Consider the following 17719-nt stretch of genomic DNA (forward strand, 5'->3'; position numbering starts at 1 on the left):
AGGCACAGCTACAGGTTGGGCAGAGAAGAGATTCAGAGCAGCCCAAGGAGAAGGACTTGGGGGTGTTGGTTGATGAGAAAATGAACATGAGCCAGCTTCAGTGTGTGCTCACAGCCCAGAAAGCAACCGTATCTGGGCTGCATCAAAAGGAGCGTGACCAGCAGGTCGAAGGAGGTTATCCTGCCCCTCTACTCTGCTCTCGTGAGACCTCACTTGGAGCACTGTGTGCAGTTCTGGTGTCCTCAACATAAAAAAAAGGACATGGAACTGTTGGAACAAGTGCAGAGGAGGCCACGAGGATGATCAGGGGACTGGAGCACCTCCCGTATGAAGATAGGCTGAGAAAGTTGGGGCTGTTCAGCCTGGAGAAGAGAAGGCTGTGTGGAGACCTCAGAGCAGCCTTCCAGTATCTGAAGGGGGCCTATAGGGATGCTGGGGAGGGACTCATCATTAGGGACTGTAATGATAGGACAAGGGGTAACAGGTTAAAACTCAAACAGGGGAAGCTTAGATTGGATCTAAGGAAGAAATTCTTTACTGTGAGGGTGGTGAGGCACTGGAATGGGTTGCCCAGGGAGATCGTGAATGCTCCATCCCTGGCAGTGTTCAAGGCCAGGTTGGACAGAGCCTTGGGTGGCCTGGTTTAGTGTGAGGTGTCCCTGCCCATGGCAGGTGGGTTGGAACTGGATGATCTTAAGGTCCTTTCCAACCCTAACTATTCTATGATTCTATGATTTTATGAAACAGCCTCAAGCTACGCCAGGGGAGGTTCATATGGAGATGAGAAACAATTCCTTCCCCAAAGGGTGCTCAGGCATTGGAACAGGCTGCCCAGGGCAGTGCTAGAGTTGCCGTCCCTGCAAGTGTTACGAGCCATGTGGACAAGACCTTCAGTGACGTGGTTTAGTGGTGGCTTTGGCAGTGCTGAGGAACAATTGGACTTCAGTCAGGGTCCAGCTGGGACCCTCTTTCATTTGTGATCCCAAGAGCAAAATTAAGACACAAAAGAGGTCAAGTGCCATAACCCATCAGCTAGGTTCTTACAAAAGACATTATATAAAAAAAGGAAGTTATTGTAATAAAGGGGATAGTGATAGGACACGTTGGAAAAAGGATGGAAATGAAGCGGGGTGCAGAGAGAGAGAGAGATAGTCACCACTCTGCATCTTGTGGTGTCCCAGGGATCCATTATCATCATTGGTGGTGGTGGGAGTCCTTCAGGGTTCATAGTCGGTATCGAAGCAGAGTGTACCCCAAGAGTCTGTAGTAGTTGTTGCAGGTGGGTGTCCTCTTGGAGATGTCCTTCTGGAGTCGTCTCCTTGAAGGTATCCCTACAGGTGTCCTGATAGATTTGCCCTCATGATGATGTTTCATGGAGGTTGTCCCTCGGGATCCGTAGTAGTCATCATCAGAGAATGTCCTCATGGAGGTGTCCTTCTGGAGTCTTCCTCATGGCAATAGCTCCTTTTCATGATTACCTTTTCCCCCTTTTACAATGAGTTGTGGGGAGTCCCTCTGTTCTTCATGTCAGGCATTACACGTTCCTGGTGGACCAGTTTCCCTGGTCTTGCAGCCAGCTCTTCAGCTGCAGGTGTCTGCAGCAATTCTTGGGACAACAGGCAGCAATTCCTCACACCAGTCCTCAAGGTAATGGACTGAAGAGTCTTATCTCAGCTCTTTCCTACTCATACCTCAGGCAATGGACGGTGGAGTCCAGTTCAGCTCCTCACAGTTTTCTGCCAGACAGGTGGATTTCCATCTCAGCATCTCATACCAATCTTTGAGACAATGGATTGGTGGAATTCCATCTCAGCTTCTCATAGTAATCTTTGAGACAATGGACAGTGGAGTTTGATTTCAGATCAGTGTCTCACAACTTAATGATCTTAAAGATCTAGTTGATTCTGTGTTTCTATGCATGATGAGTTGCATCTGGTCCATTATCATGAAGGTTAAAAGACAGTGGACCATATTGAAAGGGAAAGGACTATATCTGTCACAGGCATCTGTAGCTGGGGATGGGTTTATTCCCTTCCACTTTCCTGGCACGCTCCAACATGTGATTCCATAATTCTACAGCGCTAACAATATGGTTCACAGCATGAGCTAACAACGTGGTTCTCAGTGTGAGCTCCAAGCAGCTCTTCACAACCAGCTTCTAAAAACTGTCCTTCCAAAATCAGCCTTTCCTTAAGTGTCTGCAGAAACACATTGCACCCTGCAAAGCCTAATTTTACAAATACAAAAAAGCCTAAACTCCAAATACAGACGTGGCTCCACGGAAATAGCAAGCTGAGCAAAGGCAGGCTTCTGTTTTAAACAGAACCAAGACTTCTGCCAGTATGCAACCAAGACCCTTTCTATTTGAACACACAAAGCAACATATGGTGCTGATCTTACAACTTGTAGCTGCACCGAGATGGGAGTTTCTCTCTGAGATTCTGCCAGTCCTCTGGGGAGCAGACCTTTCCTTATGAAATAGCATCACTGACTTCAAAGCAGAGTGAACATCCTCAGGAGGAAGTCTGCGTGATGAAGAACACCACAAGCTGAACTGGAATCACCCAGAACATGGCTTTATGTACTGTATGAAGCTTGCAAAGCAAAATGTGATCAAGGAACAAGGAAATTTTCTGATTTATGAAAGAAGACATATAAAATTTGGTCAGCCTAAGGCTGAGGAGCTAACAGGACTGTTGGTACAACCATGCCACAGCAGCTCAGCTGCTTCAGGGTGTCACTGAGAGTATTTGCATTGCAGTTTGCAAGTTCCATATCTCAGTTTTCTATTTAACTTCTGCATGTATTCTAGTAGTGAAAACATAATAAGTCTTGGTGAACTGCATCTGCAAGTAAACAACAAGCAAAGACAGAGTATTAGAAGCAGCCATTCTCTCTCAACTGTTTGGAAGGGTTATATGGCCATTGTGTGCTTTTCCCCAACTTAGTGGAGGACAAACAGAACTGATGTGAACCAAGCAGTAAACAGGCAAGCGCTGTGCTTTCTTCTGACATGTGATCTCTCTTATTTTTGCCTTGAGCTTCTTCAGGAACAGACTGCCAGTTGTGCTGTGCTGTGCATGGGGATTTATGAGCTTCACAAATGGGTGAGGCAGGTTTTCACCACTCAACTCATTTTTTTGCTTTCATTCTGCATCTCCTCAGGGATCAAGGGCTGATGTGCACCTTTAAACAACTGGACTCCACATCAGTGGAAGCAGGCATTGCTGGTATTTTGGGAAGTAAGGGAATACAGAGACCTTTAAAGCTAGACCTGGGTCCTGAGACAAACAACTGCCTCCTGTTGTAGCAAGATGGGCAACAGCTGCCTGAGTTGCTCAGGTGCACTCTTCCATTATGGGAGGGTCTTGCTGTTTTATCAAACCCTGGGAAGGGTCTTCAAGTGAGATCCAGATCCTAAAAACTGGAGGAGATCAAGCAATAGAGATTAAAAACCAGTCCTGGGTTTACCTTCAGGCTTATTGTCAACAGGTTTTTTCTGCATGTATATTTTCTCCAGTAAAACCTGCTGCCTTCCTCAGCCAAAACCCATCCCTTCTATTATGCCAGAAAACCACTGGAGATTCATGGACTGAGAACTTCCAAGAGCGAGTGTGACCCTGAAGGTGGAGGTTTAAAAGCTCTCACTAGGCTGAGGAGATTTCCATTCCAGTCCAGGAAACTAAAATCGCCAATCCACCAGTCACCGGGTGCAGCCCAGACTCTCATCAGCCCTGTAGAGCCTGAGCCAGGGCCTCAGGATCTCCCCTCTGTGGTGATGCTCTCCATGGTGTGCGATTTCCCCTGTACATCTCACCCAGTAGGAGCAAGTAGGCTTTTCCTTCTCTCACTCCCCAGGATGTGCAGTGCTCAATGGAGTATTCAAGGCAGAATTCTGAAGAGTTTACTCTGTAACACATTACGACATTTTTCTAAGATCTGGTTTCTTCTACCTCAAGAGACCTGTTCAAAAACTTTAACATTTCTTTTACTGACTTTTACATCCCAATAACCATGTTTAAGGTACTATTATCCACCGTAAGATTATCTGCAATTACCTCCTTCTCATGTAATTTTGTTCTCCAGAATTACCACTCCCCTTTCATTTGTTACACGGAATATTTTATACACCTTTATGAATTCACCCAACTATGCAGCCGATCAGAACACATAATTTCATCACACTTACTTAAGTGCCTTTTAAACATAATTAGAAAATTGGTGCAAGTCAGACTGCAAGCTGCAGTGAAGTTTTCTCCTTTCTTGTTTTTCTTCCCACCAGCCCTCATCAGCATGCTGCTTTCCCTGATGCAGGCTGTTGTCAATCCCATGGCTTCATTCCAGTGTTAGCATGGTGACCCTCATCGTGCCAGTGCCCATGTACTCTGACATGTCCACCTTCTGCCAAGCAGACCTTCTCCTATCACCTACAACAGGGATCAGAAAACATCCTTTGTATGTTTTTCCATGTCTGTGGCATCTTTCCAATATGAAGTGCCCTCTAATGCATCATACAGAGTTTATATTTTTGTTATAATTAACTTGTTTAGGCTCTTTTGTTTAGCTTGGGGTTTTCTTAACGTAAGCATAAAGAAGCCACAATAACAGCCATGCTGATGTTGCTCCAGAAATACAGCAACATAGAGCAGAATTCAGTCCCTCTTAGAAAGAACCTTAAAATAACCAGGTGGCTTACAATTAATGAGATTAGGCAGGTCAGATAGAGTTAAGAGCCTTTAGTTTTCATACAGACACAAAAAAACCACTTTTTGCTTTGGCAAGGCAAGCAACTACTTCAATTGCCTTGGCACATATTTGGAAGGAAGCAGTGCATCTGTGGCTTCACCCTTCTCTGAAGTAGAGTATTGGATTTGCTGCCTTGAGAAATCTAGCTGTAATGCCGTATGATAAGTTCTCATTTTCCTGTGATTAGGGTTTAATCACCCTTCCTGTTTTGCCACTTGTGAGTCAAGCTGGTAAATCTAAATGTTGTCTCTCTTCTGCACGACCCTTGCATTCTCCTGTGCTGCACTGAGGAGCTTCTAAGTAAGCGTCCTTACAATACTTAGGCTGAAATAATTCATTCTTTAACGATAAGGCATCACACCATGCAATGCTAGAGCCTGAGGGAAGAGTGGCTGGAAAGCTGCCTGGCAGAAAAGGACCTGGGGGTGCTGGTTGATGGAGCTGAACACGAGCAGCTTGTGCCAAGGCAGCCAAGAAGCCAACAGCATCCTGGACTGTATCAGCACCAGTGTGGAGGCAGGGACAGGGCAGAGATTGTGCTCCTGCTGAGGCAGCACCTCAAATCCTGTGTTCAGCTCTGGGCCCCTCACTACCAGAGAGACATTGAGGTACTGCAACGGGGCCAGAGAAGGGCAATGGAGCTGGTGCAGGGCCTGGAGCACAAGCGTGATGAGGAACAGCTGAGGGACCTGGGGGGTTCAGATGGAGAAGAGAAGGCTCAGGGGGGACCTTATCACTGCCTCCAACTGCCTGACAGGAGGATGGAGCCAGGAGGGGCTGGGCTCTGCTCCCAAGGAACAAGGGATGGGACAAGAGGAAACGGCCTCAAGCTGCCCCAGGGCAGGTTTAGATGGAGCTGAGGAACAATTCCTTGCCCAGAGGATGCTCAGGCATTGGAACAGGCTGCCCAGGACAGGGCTGCAGTCACCGTCCCTGCAAGTGTTCACACCCCGTGGAGACGAGGCCTCAGTGCCATGGGTTAGTGGTGGCCTTGGCAGTGCTGGGGTAAAGGTTGGACTTGCTGCTTTTGAAGGTCATTCCAACCTGATTGGTTCGGTGATTCTATGATCATCACAGGTAAAGGTGCCCACCTCCTTTTAAATTCCCTGCAGCACAGCACGGTACCATCTCCAGTTCTCACCACTGGAGAAGGCAACAGCCTGCCTGTGTTATACTTCCATGCTGGTCCAGAGATCCCATCACAGATCACATGCACCCTCAGCCCAATGACTCTACAGGCAATCTCACTTAGTAAGGGGTGATGGCTGATCTGTCACACAGGCTTTGCAACCACTGCACTACCAGGAACAGCAGAGAGGATACCAGAATATGTGGATACCAGCCACACTTATGGAGTTCACTTGCCAGGTTATAGGGATGCATCTGTATTTTGGACCTTTCTGTTATAGCCCTTATTTCATCAAAATGAATGAGTTCTTCCCCTGTCCTCCCACAACAACTTTATAACTTGAACAAAGGACCGTAAATCTGCTGTAACAAATAGGATTAAAAGGTTTGTCTGCCGCAATATCCAAACTTTAAAAGATGTCGGTCCTTTCTACTCTGATGATCCCGGACTTCAGCAGCCAAGATACTCTCAAAGTTATCATGCATAAGCTGTGAGAAATGCCTCAACAAAGTTCACCCACGTTCTGCTCTTTTCAAGGTCAGAACTCTTTCGTTTTCCCTGATCCTTATTGTAATTCCAGATGGGGATTTTCTTAGGAAAAGTTTTCTTTCTGGAAGTTATATGAAGGTTTAACAGGCATTTTGCTTGATGATCATAAACAAAAATTGTCAACTTTTCTGTTCTTACACAAGCGGGTATTAGTCCTGTCCAAGCTGGATCAGCTGTGGACGTTTCTGGACATCAAGCCATGTGGGAGTCAGCTCAGCCTTATAAATTTATGAACGTGACCTTCTTTCAGAGTAAAATGTGGCTGTGAAATTCTCAGTGACTTACCATCAGATGCTCAGGTGCCTCTGGTGCATTATGTTCTCTGATGGATTGCCAAGATGTTTCTTCTCCTAAAGCAGTTTTGAAGTCTCCTGGAAAGATTTGTTTTCCCTAAAGAGAGTGAGGGCAAAGTCCAGAGTACCTCATGCCAGCACATCCTACAAAAATTCAGCAATTCATGCCTCTGCAAAAAAATATTTCTCTCTGCATTTTCCTGAAGGTTCTCTTGAAGTCTGCTTGTGCCTAACACTGTGTCATAGCCCCATGTTTTACTGAAATCAGAGCACACCCTTTGAGAAATCCTTATGCTTACATGGGGAAGCTGCCTGTAAGAGTTAGGCTGAAAAGTGAATTTGCTTCATTTTTAATGATTTTGGAAACCACGCTCATTTTACAGCAGCTTTCAGTAACCACTTCAGTGCATTTTCTGGGTTCGAGGTGCCCTTTCTGTACTCAGCTCTCCAGGGAGCAAAGCCTTCTGAGACAGAACAACTCTCTCCAACAGAGAGGCTCCTGTGGCCCTAGCTAGTCCTACCTATCACAGGCACCTCTTTCTGCAAGCACTGATTTCCTTTCAAGAACCCATGCATCCCCTCCACAGGAGTTTTTTAGAGTTCAAAGCAAATCCTGATCACTGTATCTTTAGCCTCAGCAAATGCTGCTGCTCCCCAGAGAAGGTGCTGGGGGAACTCCAGCATCACTAACCCATCGTCCTAAACAGCCCTGGGAGATAAGTGGCAGTGCTGACAGCAAAAGCTGGATTTCTCACGTACTGGCACAATCCCAGCTATGCTCTTTTGCATCACATTTTTGTCATGTAAAATGCAGATGTACTCCACCTGACCTACTCATCTGAGATTCTTCATTACAGTAAGTAGAGTGGAACAACACAGTTTCAAGGTATCACTCTTAGACACCTCCTTCTGAATCAGTTGATGCAAACTCTGGAAGACCCTAACCCTTTTGGTCGACCCTCACACTCCATCAAATAACCCCTCTGTTTGCAAAAGACAATGAAAGCCATTTTTATACAGTTAGCAGGGCACAGAAGTTACTCACAGATTGCCAAAAGGCTTTCAGGGACATGTCTGATTTTAAGTGCATGAACAATCAGGCAAACACCACTGATGTCAACAGATTAGTCACAAAAGTGAAAGGAAGCAAGAGCTGAAAAGCTTTGCTAGACTCTCAATCAACAGCAGGTCTCAGAGGATTACAGCTAATGCTACACTAATACATTAAAATACGGATATTTTATAGCTAATATTAAATGGCAAGAAGATAATTTATGACCTTGAAATCTAAATGCCAGAAATGTTGTATGGAAGTGCCTGCAATTCATATAAATCAGGGATGGAAGAGATTTCCAGTAGATGCAGCATTAGCAACACCTTACTGCTAAATTGTGACAGACCAAATACTCTTGTATACGTGGCCCTCCAGTCCCTTTGCTTGGAGAAGACGCAGATTTTGACACCTCAGGGCACACTTGTCTGACTGAAAGCTGAGGGAGGCTGCTGTCCTCTTGCACCTGATCTGTAGAAGAGACTGAAATTTTGCCATAGCTGTAACTTGGAAACCTGTGTTAGTGTTATCAGTGATCCTACGATGTGGAAGTGACGCAACATACTAAACAAGAGCCACATACCCAGTTTCACCCATGGCTGGGTTTCTTTGCCCTGAGGAGAAGGACTTGGGGTATTGGGTGAGGAGAAGCTCCCCATGACCCAGCTTCAGTGAGTGCTTGAGCCCAGAACCCCCCCGTGTGCTGGGCTGCACCCCCAGAGCGTGAGCAGCAGCTCAGGGAGGGGATCCTGCCCCTCTGCTGCGCTATGGGGAGACTCCCCCTGCAGTCCTGATCCAGCTCCGGGGCAGCAGCACAAGAGGGACGTGGAGCTGTTGGAGCTGGGTCAGCCTGGAGAAGAGAAGGCTCCTGAAGGGGAGACCTGAGAGCAGCTCCAGTGCCTGAAGGGGCTGCAGGAAACATGGAGAGGGGCTTGGGACAAGGGATGTAGGGACAGGCCAAGGGGAATGGCTTTAACCTGCCAGAGGGGAGACTGAGATGAGCTCTTAGGCAGAAGCTCTTCCCTGTGAGGGTGCTGAGGCGCTGGCACAGGGTGCCCAGAGAAGCTGTGGCTGCCCCATCCGTGGCAGTGTTCAAGGCCAGGTTGGACACAGGGGCTTGGAGCAAGCTGCTCTAGTGGAAGGGGTCCCTGCCCGTGACAGGGGTTGGAACTGGGTGAGCTTTAAGGTCCCTTCCAAGCCAAATCAGTCTGGGATTCTTTGGCCTTGAACCCTTCCCTGTGGAAATCTGCAGGAAAATGACAGCAGTCATAATATTTAATTATCAAAAAAAGGATACTATATAATTATGAAAAAGGATATTAGCTATGCACAGGCAGAGGTGGCACCTGTAACAAGTTCCCGGAGCTATACCTCTACCTTGGGCAGGGGACTGCAGGGTCACAGACTGTCAAAGCTACTGAGATCATCTTTCATATCTCATGCATATTGCCTGAACAAACTGGGGCAGGGGCGATGTTCAGTACAGGTTAAAGTGACCAGGCTGTGTGACCACGGGGCAGATAGCCTTCCAGCAGCATCACGAGCTAAGCCTCTTTTCTGCCTTCCTGTGGATTTTCTTGTGTCATGGTTCAGAAGGCACCTGTCCCAACACCCTGTGGACACAGAGCAGTCATGTTGACAACAAATTACAGCACTGAACAAATTCTGTTTTCATCTCCTGTCACCTCCCTTTGGAAACTGTTTTGCCTGTGCCTAATTCTTTACACCATCCAGTCCCCAGCCAAAATATCAAGTCTGCATTACGTACCTCTGAATGACTGCCAGGGCTTGAACTGCTGATTAGAGATGTCAAACCTGACGGTTAGACCACTGCACTCTTCCCTCTGGGAAAGAGACAAGCATCTGGTCATTTTTTCTTTGCTGTGTTGGACTACTCAGGCTGAGAAGCAATTTGTTCAAATGTGTAGTCCTTTACCAGGAGGACTGTGCCCAAGATGAGACAAAAATTACAATGAATGGAAAAAGAGCCCGCAGCGGCTCAGCTCACCAACCGAGCCACGGCTTCCAATGAAAAACAGAACACACTGCATAGTGCTAGTCCAAAGTTAGCCAGTAGTTATTTGCCACTTCCAAATCTCTTTTTTTTTCTATAGACCCCTTGTTGTTCTGAAATCCGTGTTTCAACTTGAAAGCTAACATATTTATAAATGGAAAGTAAACTGATATTTGCAGACAAATTATCATTACGTCTGTTTAATCTCATTGTACTATTATCGCTTGGGCTGCCAAAGTGGCAGTCATTAACAATCCACTTTCTCAAAGTTACACGTTCCCATTGTTGGAATAAATTCGGCACCTGCAGCTATCTCAGTTAGGAGGGGCTGCCATGCGTTCAATGTTTCTCCATGTAACTACCCAGCATTGGTTGCTCCCTGCTGGCAAAAGTTTTTTGAGAAATGAAACAGATCTTGGAACCCCAAAATACCCTAATGGAGACCTGAGTTTCACAGAAAACAGACCTTTTCTATGGGATATATCTTCTAGGAGCATTTTGACATTCTGGATCAGGCACATCCCCAAAGGTACCTAATTTTTCTCCACTGGCTCCGTAAGGAAATTAGGCTTCTGACTTTGTTCAAATACAACCCAATTAGTTGCCTAATGTTGCCTAAAATAGAGGTGTGAATCTTCACTCTCACTCTCCATCCCCTGGGAAATACTGAGCGCTCTAACCATAATTTAATGGCAGGCATTGCTCAATATCTCTCAAAAGCAGCATTCCTGGCATTACGTTGCTGCTGAATGAAGTATGTGGTATGTCTTTCCCTAGGATGGACACTTTCTTGCTCAGGATTTCCAGAACCAAAACGAATTCTCAGTGTTACTACTGTTTTACCATAGGAGCATTGTAACAGAACTTGCAGTCTCAGTGCTATGAAATGGATGTTGAAATACTCCAAAATCAGATATGCATATAAAACTCATCAACTAATGAGCAGGCACAAACACATCTTCCATCAAACCCCACTATTTTCTACTTTGCCTAATTAATTTCAGTTTTTTGTATAAATCAATCCTATTGCTTTGTCCAAAACCAGAAGCAAGAAGGACTCCACTATCAAAGGCAGCAAGGGAAAATCAGAAGTGCAAAAAAACCTTTCAAATTTCAGAAGTGATATGGAAAGTACAAGGCAAAGCTAATATTATAACCTATTTGAAGTTATACATGTTGTTAACTCCTTTCTTTTTATATTTATATTATATTTCTCAATGAATATAAATCAACATAGCTCTTACCTGTCAATTCATATCAAGTTCTATTCCAGGATTTCTCATCCCTCTCCACTTCTTTTAATGTTAATTCAAACTATCTCATGAATAGAATGGAAGTACCATAATAGCCTGAGAAATGTAACCAGCAAGAGGACAAGAGGAGTACAGCACAGGGGAGTTTTCTGCTTTAGAAGAGAAAATCATCCTCCCTCACTTATAGTTACAGGTCTGGCTGTGAAACCTGGCTAGGGAAATGTCTCACTGTACTGTCATTGATTCTAAATAGCCCCAGTTTCTGTAATCCCTGCTTGAAAACAGTAGTTTTTAATTACCTTTCACTTATTTCCAGTGTGAAAGCTGATTTCAGGCAGTCGCTCTAGAAGTCTTAACATTTGATGATGTCAGGATTAACTTCTTTCTCTCAATGCTCCACAGATGTTGGGAAGCTCCTACTAGGTTTATCAAATGCCAATAATCAAGTCAATACAATAAGCAGTCCTGCATGCCAGGGGCAACAAGAAATGTCCCAGTGTAATATATGTCAAATACCAGCCTTTTGTAAGTCTTCCGAATCACAAAACAGTAGCACTTTTAAGGAATTCATAGCGAACAGTAAAAAGCTCACCAGTGAATATCTGAATGTAACAACTGAGTAAGCAACTGAAATCTAAGGAACATAAAATCCATCTCTTATTTTGATATTAAAGATATTTGGGGCGTTATGTATCTCAGAAAGGGAGCATGCAACAAAAGCTGACATTCAGGAGCAGAGTGAAATAGTAGATTAAGAGAGACTTGAGCTTTCAGAGATCTGGGCAAGTATCAGTAGCTCTGTGTGCACAGGATTTTCATTTATGCTACACCTGCATACTGAAACAGAATACACAACCCCCAAGAGTGGAAGTAGAGACTATAGCATAACATACATTGCTTCCTTCAGGCATGCTCTGTGTTAAAAAAACCAAATGACCAACCAAACCATGCATGATTTTTATGACAGTTTGCACTGAAAGTGAATTCAGCGACAAGCTTCCACATGTTGGCTGCTGACTGGGTTTTTTTTTTTGCCAACACTACTTTTTGGTCATACCTAGTTTCAGGGTTTGGGCAAAAAAACAAGTAACAGGAAAATTCGAAGTGTAGGCAGGAAGAGAGAAGCTTTCAATTAAGATACTTAAGGTTATACAGATGTACAGCAGAAGTATTCCAGATAATACACAAGAAAGCCCTTTTCAGTCTGAGATCATGACTAGATACAGAGAATAAAGAAACCTCACCCAGATGGCCTTGGCAGTGCTGGGGAACAGTTGGACTGGATGATCTTGAAGGTCTTTTCCAACTTGGTTGGTTCTATGATTCTATGACTTTCAAAGTCTCCTCATACCTTTGAAAACACAACCAGGTTCCCTGGGCAGGCAAATGACTGTACTAGCTCTGAAAGCACCCGTCCTGAGATGCTGGTGGGCAGCAGTGAGGAGATGCTCTTGGAAAGACGCGGCAGAGTTGCTGTCTTGATACACAAGGGAAAATTAGGGAAATGGGAAGGAGCAGGTGTGAGAAGGAGAGTTAATATGAGGGTGGACAATGCAGGCTGAGATGAAGTCTAAAACCCAGCAGAGAAGGCTGGTGGTGGGGATCTGAGGCACACCACAGGTTGTTCCTGTCCCTACTAGCAGAACCCATGGGGGACACTGCTTGCTTACAGGAGCAAGGAGCAAAGCCTGCCCGGCCAGAAAGAGGTCCTTGGTCCTACCAGGAGCAAGAGCAGTGCAGTGTGGTCATTTCTTATAAAGAGGCATCTTTCTTCAGCTGTATACATGAGTTTACACCAACCTCCCACTCATATGAACTCTGTCACTGTATTTCATCATACTTTTGAAGACCTTGTCAGAGAATGTGTGAGTAAGTACATATTTATTAATACAGTGTTGAGCTGTATTTCTGCTATATACTGTGGAAGTTTGTCGTCAAATATCCCATACACTGGCTATGGCTGACGATAGCTCTCCTGTTTCCTCTATCTGAAAAAGAAAATAAAATAGAAATAAATATCCACCTCTGGGGAAAATAATCTAGACACAGTTAAAATGAGATATTTTCCTTATTAAAATGTCAGGCTTAGAGCTCACTTGACACACTTTTTTCTCTGAAATGGTTTGGACCCATACACAACAGTGTACAATACTTTTCATAACAGAGCAGTCCTTGTGGTCTGCATTTATCATGCAGCTTTTTTAAGCAGTGTGTTATCAAGGGTGGGTTTTTATTTCCCTTTCTCCTGTGGAAATCTTTTTACGTCATTGTCAATGCTTGGAATATCATGAAATGTTCCCCCTTAGTTAGACCAGAGGTTGTTTTTCGAATGCAGACATGAAGAGAGTTTACAAACCACAGCAATGGTGTGTGTGTATTTGTATATATATACCTATATATATATATAGTGCAAGATGTAGGACAGCTGTGAAATAAGGGCTTCTGAAACACACACAGGCAGAGGCATTTTGCTTTGTTAATGTTTCTCATACTTAAAATTTCATGCATCTGCGTTAAGTGCCAGATGTCAGCAAAAGTTGTGACAATAATAAAGTCTCATAAGCATTTAACCCCATCATTGAGATACAGCAAGTACAGGGTTCGTGCTTCCACAGGCAAATCCCATCCCTGTGTAGGAAGCTCCTGGAGCTGCACCCAGGGATCCTCCAGCTTCAACCTTCTCTGCCAACCAAATCAATGGCCTCTTGAAGTCAAGTTTGTCAACGATGACCTAGAAACCACAGCTTGTAGATCAACAGAATACCACTAGTGTATGTGCAGCAGTAAAAGCTCTCAGGGTTCAGCTGTAACTCAGGCTGGACAACACACTCCTGCTAATAATACCAGGAGTTGCTCAGGGTCACAGAGCTACCACAGTGCTCATGTACAGGAATGTATGTGGTGTTCAGAGTGTACAAACAGGTAGAGCAAAAAGCCATCTACCCCTTTCCAGCTCTAAACCTTTGCCACCTACATCCTGGGGGATAACTCCGTTTGCTGTGGCAGGTAGCGAAGTGATGCCCCAGTCAGGGCACAGCATGACTAGAAACTGGAGGAGCATGGAGGAATTAGATGGGTGATGTGGGAATTACAAAAGTCTTTTTCAGAAGCTTTCTGCATTGGTCTCTACTGGAATCCTAGCACTGGAGAAAAGTCAGACCAAAAGTGAGTCTGACTCATTTGGCACTACAGCAACTGCAGGGGTCAGCACGTGCTTCCTAGGATTCCCGAGGCTTCACAGCTCCTGCCTCACTCTGCTACACACCGGCATTGGAAAGGTACAATCCCACGTCGTGCAACATGCAAATTGCTGTAATTGCATGCTGTCCAAGAACAGCACTTTAAAAAACTAAAAGCAGGAAAGAGACACTTCATCTTATGGCACAGTGATGAAAAGGCAAAGGCTTTGCTCAGCACAAGCCACAGATTTCAATTCCCAGGAGCCTGCAATTCTCATGACAACAAACAGGTTTTATTTTATTTATTTGTCAGGACTGTTATTACTGTGCTGCTCGCTATTTATCTCTCCTACTGCGCTGCTAATCACAGCGCATGGTGTGGTATGTGCCTGGCTTGGGGGTTTATGGATATGCTAAAACAGAAGGCAAGGGGCTGAGCCAGGCACCTGCTCACTTACGAGAGGTCACCATACAGTCCATAATTCCTGGGGCACCAATATCCCTGCATTCCACCACCCTCAAGGGTGACCACCCTGTCCATAGGCCTGAATTCATGTCTCCAAATAACTCACACCCTCTTCCCTGCATCCCAAACTGCTCCTTGGAGCACGCTCCACATTGTGCTTCCAAAGGTGTAAAAATGGCTTATGGTAATTTTTCAATAACTTCTCTTCCCACAAGATTTCCCTTTGCCAGACACATGCAGTAATACACAATTTCATTGCACCAGCTGCTTGGGAAAGATGGAGTTTTATTTGTGTCTTCTAGCGCTTTTGGAAATTAGCATGTTACTTATGTTGCTGCTTCTTTGTAGACATTTTTCTATGGTAGTAATTTGTTAAAATATGATTCTTTAGTCTACACCTATTTTATTGTGCATTTTCTCCCATTTTCTGCTTCCCTTGCCCTCTTTTTGGTGTATAGAACAGGTTTTTCTTTGGTACCTCCACTCCACAACACAATTACACAACCTGGTCTTGTGGAAGGTGTCCCTGCCTGTAGCAGGGGGTTAGAACTGGATGAGCTTTAGGGTCCTCTCCAACACAAACCAGTCTGTGATTCTATGAATTAGAACTTTTGGCTATTTGCTTACTGTTGAGGGAAACCTGCTGTCTCCAAACTAAGACCCCCTGCCACCATACAAGCATGTTCTCAATAAAATGGGCTTTCTGAAGATGAAAGCTTAAGAGTAAATATTGTCCATATAAATTTATTTAAAAGAGATATTTAAGAGTTTGATATAGGTATATCAGCGTTTTCTGTAAACATACATTTTATACAGTAATGTTGCAGTTAGAATACGTAACTTCAGGCACATCAGAGGCTACTGTTTTCCACCTCTCAATCTCACAGTACTTACCAAATAACACCTCTCCAATTTTCTGAGATTCAGGAAAGGGGAAAGTGAGGGGCAGGGAAACTGTGACCTGCCCGAGTCACACAACAAATAAGCATCCCGAATCCCACTTTCATATTCAGGCCGCTGGGACCTGGATCCTTTATAATGATTTGAGCATCAGTTGTGGTTAGATTTTGTTTTCAGAAGAGAGAAGTTAGTTTCCAGGATCCTATATAACCACAGCAGCTCAAATAACTCTGCTTCTCCCCATTGCAGACATGTAAATCACACTTTTTCATGACTGCATTGCTGCCCAGGGCTCCAGTTATGGCTCAAGTAGACCCAGCAAAAAAATCCACATTACTTCAGAGATCTGCACAGAAACTTGGGGATTTACATAGTGCTGTGTCGTGGTTTAAACCCAGCCAGCCAGCTTGTTCACCCACTTCCCCCCCCCCCCCCCCCCTTCTTGTCCTCCCCCTACTCCCAGAGGGACGGAGAGGAGAATCGAAAAGAATGCAACTCCCACGGGTTGAGATAAGAACAGTTTAGTAACTAAGGTATAACACAAATCACTATTGCTACCACCAATAATAATAATGATAAAGGAAATAACAAGGGAAGAGAATACAACACCTCACCATCAGCCGACCGATAACTCGCCCCCCCAGCCCGACCAAGCTCTGCCGGATACCTCCTCCAACCCTGCAGACTCCCAGCCCTTCCAGCTAACTCCCAGTTACATCCTGGGCATGACATGCTGTTTTATGGAATACCTCTTTGGTCAGTTTGGGTCAGGTGTCCTGTCTCTGCTTCCTCGTGGCTTCCCCTCCACCCTGGCAGAGCATGAGGCTCACAAAGTACTTGCCCAAACCAAAACATCGGTGTTATCAGCTCTGTTCCCAAGCTAAAAGTCAAAACACTGCACTGCACTAGCTACCAAGAAGGAGAAAACTGACTGCTACTGCTGAACCCAGGACATGCTGACAGCCAGAAATCAAAGTCTTGTGGACTGTAACAGATTACTGAATTATAAAGACAGGGGAGTGCAAACTCATAGCTTGGAAATGATGAATTTGCAGCTGCCTCTGAAGAAAGAGCAGGCTTTCATTGTCTGGCATGAGCACTGACAATTAAAGGCTAGGTCTACTGATGTACTGTACCCTCAAAAGTTTTAAGTAGGAGAAACTCAGCCCTCAGTTCTTCAATTATCTGAATGCACTTACGTATCAGTAATATGTGACAGATGCAATTATAATGGGTATACATAAATATTATGTCAAGCAACAGGTCTGCTTCCAAAAAGCTTGAAATTAAAGATTCTGGTTTAGTATGAAGGAGGCAAGAGCCTGGTAGCCTCTTGTTATACAAGTCTTCTCATGAGAACGGAACACTCATTTTGGGCAACTTTAAAGGCAAACTACAGGTCATTTTGCACTACAGCCATTGGGCTAGGGCTCAGCAACAGGGATGTAGCATCACCTCTGCCTTGCAGCACTACCTCATGTCACCTCTGCCTTGCTTTTCCCAAATGTAAATTGTAAAATTGCAATTGCAAATAGTTAAATGAAGTTATGATGGTCATGATGAGGTCAATTTTTTTTAAGGTGAGGCCCTGGGAATTTTAAACCAAAAGAACTACAAATAGGTGCAGTTTGTGATTAATTCCAATGGTTGTAATTTTTGAATTGGTAGTGCCTGGAGCATTAAACTTTGACTTTACCTACTGCATGTTTCCACTCAGGACAGCAGCAATTGAAGCTTTCCTGTACTCTCTCCCTGATGTTGTTCACTCCCTGAGTGGCCTGGGCTTGAGCTTGTAGGATAAAGCTGGAAGCTCATTTTCTGTTTTCATGTCTTTTCAGGCTCTTGGACTGCGGGCTGTTTGCAACAAAGGTGAAAATTGGGAACGAGAGCAATAATGTGCATTGTGAGGGGCATCAGTCCACTAGGATACAGGTGAGACTGATCCTCCTAATTCATTTCATGTCAGGGATTTGAATCCGACACGGAGATGAAAAGCTCTGCCTGCTATCACAGCCACAGGAGCCATCCCTCCCCGACACATTATCACATGCCGCACCAGCAATCATGTCATGCTCAATGTACTCTACTCAGTATCAATTACGTCAGCATAATGAAATCCGAATGAAGGAAAACATTCAA

General features: G+C 44.7%; 1 long non-coding RNA gene across 1 annotated transcript in view; it reads right to left on the bottom strand.

The window, feature by feature from the left end:
* Positions 1 to 12901: 12901 nt before the first annotated feature.
* The window catches only part of LOC133267837 (uncharacterized), a 97551-nt gene continuing 92733 nt past the window's right edge, over positions 12902 to 17719 (bottom strand). The window contains exon 4 of the long non-coding RNA XR_009742888.1: positions 12902 to 13023. This is a non-coding gene — a long non-coding RNA (uncharacterized LOC133267837). The remainder of the gene's footprint in view (positions 13024 to 17719) is intronic.

Source organism: Pezoporus flaviventris, unplaced genomic scaffold (assembly GCF_033815535.1).
Source record: "Pezoporus flaviventris isolate CSIRO_AGI_PZ_B2104156 unplaced genomic scaffold, CSIRO_AGI_Pfla_v1 ptg000010l, whole genome shotgun sequence".
Lineage (NCBI taxonomy): Eukaryota > Metazoa > Chordata > Aves > Psittaciformes > Psittacidae > Pezoporus > Pezoporus flaviventris.